This window comes from Coregonus lavaretus (genome assembly GCF_964263955.1).
Source record: "Coregonus lavaretus genome assembly, chromosome: 28".
Taxonomy (NCBI): domain Eukaryota; kingdom Metazoa; phylum Chordata; class Actinopteri; order Salmoniformes; family Salmonidae; genus Coregonus; species Coregonus lavaretus.
Genome location: NC_140015.1, coordinates 11,510,511 through 11,516,795, shown reverse-complemented (window position 1 = coordinate 11,516,795; position 6,285 = coordinate 11,510,511).

Genomic DNA, 6,285 nt, shown 5'->3' with positions numbered 1-6,285 from the left:
ATGTGTACAGTACAGTATGCATTTGTGCTTTGGTATCAAACGTGGGAGTGATGGACATCAATTAACTGTTTGTAGCCAAGTTTGCCAGTTGTTAGAATGTGGCTACACAAACAGACTTGGTCCCTTTTATAAGTCACGTTTTTTTTTTATAATGCATTTCTGGGACATTGGTTGTTCTGTCATTTGCTTTATTGCATAACATATGTAAATGTTAAATGTAATATGTTTTGGGAATGAGTGGCTTTTGGTTAGTTGATTGGTTTTACTATGTTGATTTAAAAAATTGAGATTACACTCATCAATTTTTCTGTCTTTTTTTTGCAATTTTACTCTGCTATGAAACATTTGAGAAAAAATTATCTGCGTTTGTGTTTTCCTTTTTTATATAACATTTTGTAATTTAATGAGTATCAATAACACATCGTGCAAACCAGTACAAACCCGATTTGCCATGGCTAAAGATACTGAGATTTCTGCGCATGTGCAGGATAATGTTTTTACATACAGTGGGGAAAAAAAGTATTTAGTCAGCCACCAATTGTGCAAGTTCTCCCACTTAAAAAGATGAGAGAGGCCTGTAATTCTCATCATAGGTACACGTCATTTATGACAGACAAAATTAGAAAAAAAAATCCAGAAAATCACATTGTAGGATTTTTAATGAATTTATTTGCAAATTATGGTGGAAAATAAGTATTTGGTCACCTACAAACAAGCAAGATTTCTGGCTCTCACAGACCTGTAACTTCTTCTTTAAGAGGCTCCTCTGTCCTCCACTCGTTACTTGTATTAATGGCACCTGTTTGAACTTGTTATCAGTATAAAATACACCTGTCCACATCCTCAAACAGTCACACTCCAAACTCCACTATGGCCAAGACCAAAGAGCTGTCAAAGGACACCAGAAACACAATTGTAGACCTGCACCAGGCTGGGAAGACTGAATCTGCAATAGGTAAGCAGCTTGGTTTGAAGAAATCAACTGTGGGAGCAATTATTAGGAAATGGAAGACATACAAGACCACTGATAATCTCCCTCGATCTGGGGCTCCACGCAAGATCTCACCCCGTGGGGTCAAAATGATCACAAGAACGGTGAGCAAAAATCCCAGAACCACACGGGGGAACCTAGTGAATGACCTGCAGAGAGCTGGGACCAAAGTAACAAAGCCTACCATCAGTAAAACACTACGCCGCCAGGGACTCAAATCCTGCAGTGCTAGATGTGTCCCCCTGCTTAAGCCAGTACATGTCCAGGCCCATCTGAAGTTTGCTAGAGTGCATTTGGATGATCCAGAAGAGGATTGGGAGAATGTCATATGGTCAGATGAAACCAAAATATAACTTTTTGGTAAAAACTCAACTTGTCGTGTTTGGAGGACAAAGAATGCTGAGTTGCATCCAAAGAACACCATACCTACTGTGAAGCATGGGGGTGGAAACATCATGCTTTGGGGCTGTTTTTCTGCAATGGGACCAGGACGACTGATCCGTGTAAAGGAAAGAATGAATGGGGCCATGTATCGTGAGATTTTGAGTGAAAACCTCCTTCCATCAGCAAGGGCATTGAAGATGAAACGTGGCTGGGTCTTTCAGCATGACAATGATCCCAAACACACCGCCCGGGCAACGAAGGAGTGGCTTCGTAAGAAGCATTTCAAGGTCCTGGAGTGGCTTAGCCAGTCTCCAGATCTCAACCCCATAGAAAATCTTTGGAGGGAGTTGAAAGTCTGTGTTGCCCAGCGACAGCCCCAAAACATCACTGCTCTAGAGGAGATCTGCATGGAGGAATGGGCCAAAATACCAGCAACAGTGTGTGAAAACCTTGTGAAGACTTACAGAAAACGTTTGACATGTGTCATTGCCAATGAAGGGTATATAACAAAGTATTGAGAAACTTTTGTTATTGACCAAATACTTATTTTCCACCATAATTTGCAAATACATTCATTAAAAATCCTACAATGTGATTTTCTGGATTTTCTTTCCTCATTTTGTCTGTCATAGTTGACATGTACCTATGATGCAAATTACAGGCCTCTCTCATCTTTTTAAGTGGGAGAACTTGCACAATTGGTAGCTGACTAAATAATTTTTTTCCCCACTGTAGCTGCTGCCCACTCGGTTGCCTATGAAGCTGCTGCTCAGCTGCCGCTTCCCCCTCCTTGATCAGCGATGAACGCCTTTGTCCGGTGTAGCCTACAAACTTCATGTTGTACACAAAGGACATGTGCATTCCATACCTCAGTAGACTATTAAAGCTGCGCTATGCAGAAATCGCGCTGTGATTTCCTGGTTGCTAAAATTCTAATAGTTGGCCTGATTTCAGATTATGTGACAAAACAAGCAACTATAGTGTAGAGAATTTTGACGCCTGCATTCCCGCCTTTGCATTGTTAGGGCGGAGACATCTCGTCATTATATACAGATCTCTGGTTTCAGCCACTTGCGAATTATAAAGGATGTTCAGATGCTGGCTTCCCCTAAAGTACATTGATGTTTTGCCAAAATTATATAATTACTCCTGTCTAAATAAAATAATTCAAAATACTTTACCAGAGAGTTTGACTTAGCCATAGAGGATCATTAGCTTCTTTTTTTGTTGAATAGCTGTGGATTGTTTCAAATCACAAGTGCATAGGCCTATGCCTATTTGGGAAGCCCGCAATTTGGGCAGTGCGTTTGGCAGTAGGCTGTCAGTGAAAAGCATCTCAAATGTGTGAAGATAATGTGTCTTCAATATCATTTAAAATGTTGAGACAAGAAGAAGGGGAGGTGTGTGGAGAAGATATGGGCGTCTCTCTCCAGAATGCATGCACTCTCCAGAATGTGCTCCACGGTCTCCCGCCAATTCTTGCACATGCATTGTTTCATTGTGTGAATTGCTTGCCCTTTGTTAATTTTGATCAATTTCCCATTACATATGTAACCAGTAGGCCTAGTAAATGTACAGTTAATCCCCATCATTTGGTTACATTAATTTATGTTAATGCATGTATTACAGTCATTTACCATTCTCATTCTCAGAGTGGAATTGTTTTTGCAGAGTTCACAACCTGCTATACTTGTGAGAAACAAGTTTTGGTTTATTTCATAACCACCATTTAGGAGTTTTGTAAATGTTTTCATTGTCTTTTGTTTGGAGTGCTCCATGTGAGCGTTGAGAGAGTGTGCTAGCCTGAGCACACCAACCTGCTGAGTTGATACAATGTTGCACTTCACTAGCAACAGCTCAAGTCAAGACAGATAGAAAGGGAGGCAGACAGGTGGAGTAGAGAGATTAATGTTATTGAAAGAACCAGAATTTTCCTCAGGATATTTTCTACTGTTTTTATTTGTTTGCTTTAGGCCTATGTATTTTACTTAGTTAAAGATGGAAGTTATAGGCCTACTGCTGCATTGGCCTATAGGCTATCTCTGAGTTCCACACGCTAATTTCTTTAGCCGCCAATGGATCACGGTGTAGGCCAGTGTTTCCCAACCAGGGGTACTTGGCCTACATTATTGAAATGAAACTGTTCCACGAAAATGCGCATATAAAAAATATTCACCGGCACGCAGATAGGTAGAAATGGTAGGATACATTGAAACTATGGTCTTTATTATAAACCGGGTGGTTTGGATACTGGATGCTGATTGGCTAAAACAGCATTTAGCCGTGTGTATGTGAGACAATATACCATGACGATGACGTTTAGCCTTTTCACATTGATATCATTGAGCCTTTTCACCTCGATAAAATGGCTACATCAACAATAGTTTGACATGCCGATGTAGAAAAGAAGCGTTTAGATGAACTTGAGAGAAACCAGAATGAAAAGAACATTGTGAAACAAAAAAAGTGGGCACTTACCTGCTTCACTGACTGGTGTGCAGAAAAAGGGATACATTGTGAGTTTGGGAATACAACAAAAATGGAGCTGAACATCATTCTACGGGACTTTTATGGTTCAGTGACAAACATGAACGGCGAAGAATATTGGATTAGCAGCTACACTGGACTCAGAGCTGGTTTGAACTGACCTAATTAATAAATAATTGGCATGTTAGTCACTCTAGAAGTGGTGCTAATGCTTGGTTTTTGCATACATTTAATGTAAGCTTGCTAGCTAGCCTGTGGTTATGTTGCATAGCAACCAGTCTTGCAACAAGACTTTTGTCCGGACTACTGGAATTTATTTATTAAAGCAACATTTTCAATTTAGATGTGTAGTTCCTTGCCTTACTGTGTTGGCAACCGGTTTATAAAAGCAATAAGGCACCTCGGGGGTTAGTGGTATTTGGCCTATATACCACGGCTAAGGGCTGTATCCAGGCACTCCACGTTGCGTCGTGCGTAAGAACAACCCTTAGCCATGGTATACTGGTCATACACCACACCCCCTCAGGCCTTATAGCTTAATTATAACACCCTTAACAACATTTGTGCATGTGAGGTCCCGTGAAAAAAATGGGCCCGCCTGTAGAAATTAAAGGCCCATCCAACTGATTCGTTCTGGCGCCAGCCCTGGGAGTCAGACAGGCAGTCAAAGTAGTGTTCTCTTTCAGCAACTCTGGCTAACGGTTACGATAATGTGTAGGGACTGCATCCTTCTTGTGCAACTGCAATTTCCGTTACAACAGACAGAGAAGGTTGTAGCCTTCATAATGATCTTGAATGATTGTTCAAATCGCTGCAGGGTTTTTATTTAGGCTGTTCAGAAATATGAGGAAGAGACATAGGCCGTGTTCGAGAGGATCAAAACAGTAATGTATAATGGGAAAACTGTGGTTGACTGACTACTGATCTACAAATAATAATGAGTAATCATTTATGATGCAAAGTTCTTTGTAGATCAGTCATTCGGCAGTCGCCTGCACTGTCGGCTGCAATGTCGAACAAGCCCATAGGCTACATCATCATGGTTCATCATCATGGTTCATCATCATGGTTCAGAAGAGGGTGAGTAAAAAGACTGCTCATGCTCTCAAAATGTTGGCGCCCAGAGATGACACGTTTCCGAGGTGAGCAGGACGATTATGAGATGAAGTTATGTCGGGATGCCACTGGGCCGCAAGCAAAGTCAGGAGAAGAGGAATATTGGGACAGGGACATAGAATGGTGGATTTCTGTGGAGGAATGGAGGGGAAAAAAGAGGAAGAAGTCGAAGAGAATGAGGAAAGCAGAGGTTGGATTTGAATTTGAGGAAGATGGTGATAAAAATTGAGATGGAGTGTCGATGAAGATTGGTGTCAAGTGCAAACAGAGTGAGCCGTGCGCCAGACTGAGTTCTAGAGGTGAAATGGAAGTGAATAAGGGCGAGGTGGAAGGTGTGGTGAAGAGCTCGGAACCCAAGCCTGGCATTAATGGACATGAAGAATCTGGTCCAGTAGGAGTTAACTTTTTGGAGAAAGTGGATCCTTGCCTTTAAAAAATGAGTTTGGTGCAGTTGAATCAGTGAAGGTAACCTGTAGTGGACTTGTGATATTTGTTTGTGTTCTTCTGACCAGAGGGAGCGGAAGCTCCGTGTCACGCAACTTGGGTCAAGATCTGTTTCTTGCTTTGCTCTTAGGAACAGGGCACCATTGAAAGGAGTGATTTCTGGGGTCGGTTAAGTGTGGACAGGGAGCAATTGAAGTTGAAGATTCCTGGTGTTTGTGATGCTCACCATTTGATGCGACACAGACCCGTTGGTGAGCGTGGTGAAACAGAGGAGTCACTGTCAGTCATTTTGAGTCAGAGTCTCTACTAGACAAAGTCATGTCAGGATATATCAGTTATCTTGTTAGAGCTTTTGTGCCGAATCCACTGCGCTGTTTCAGGTGCAACATTTATGGTCATGTCGCAGCAGTTTTAGGAGGGAGATTCCAAGTTGTGGGAAGTGTGCAGGAGGGCATGGGATAGAGGGTTGTGTAGTTTCGGTGGATAAAGTTGTGCGTGTCAACAGTAGGGGTGCCCATATTGCTGGGGATCAGAAGTGTTTGGTGCGAGAGAGGGAGGTTGAGGTGGCTAGTGTCAGAGTAGTGCAGAAGGTGTCGTATGCTGAGGCAGTGAAGAAAGTAGAGGAGGATGGGTCAAGGGTGAAGGATCCTGAGAGGATCCTTGTGAGTAGTAGATCTGTGCCAGCACAGAGGGATAGTCCAAAGAGTGATATACAGTATGCTTCAGTAAGGTTGGCTTCTTAGCGTTCATAGCAATGGTTATTGCAGAAATGGAACGTAAATCACAGAAAATAGATGTTGTGATGGCAGCTGCAGAGAAGTATTTGGGTATACGAGATTTGACTTCAGAAGAGTTACAGGGTG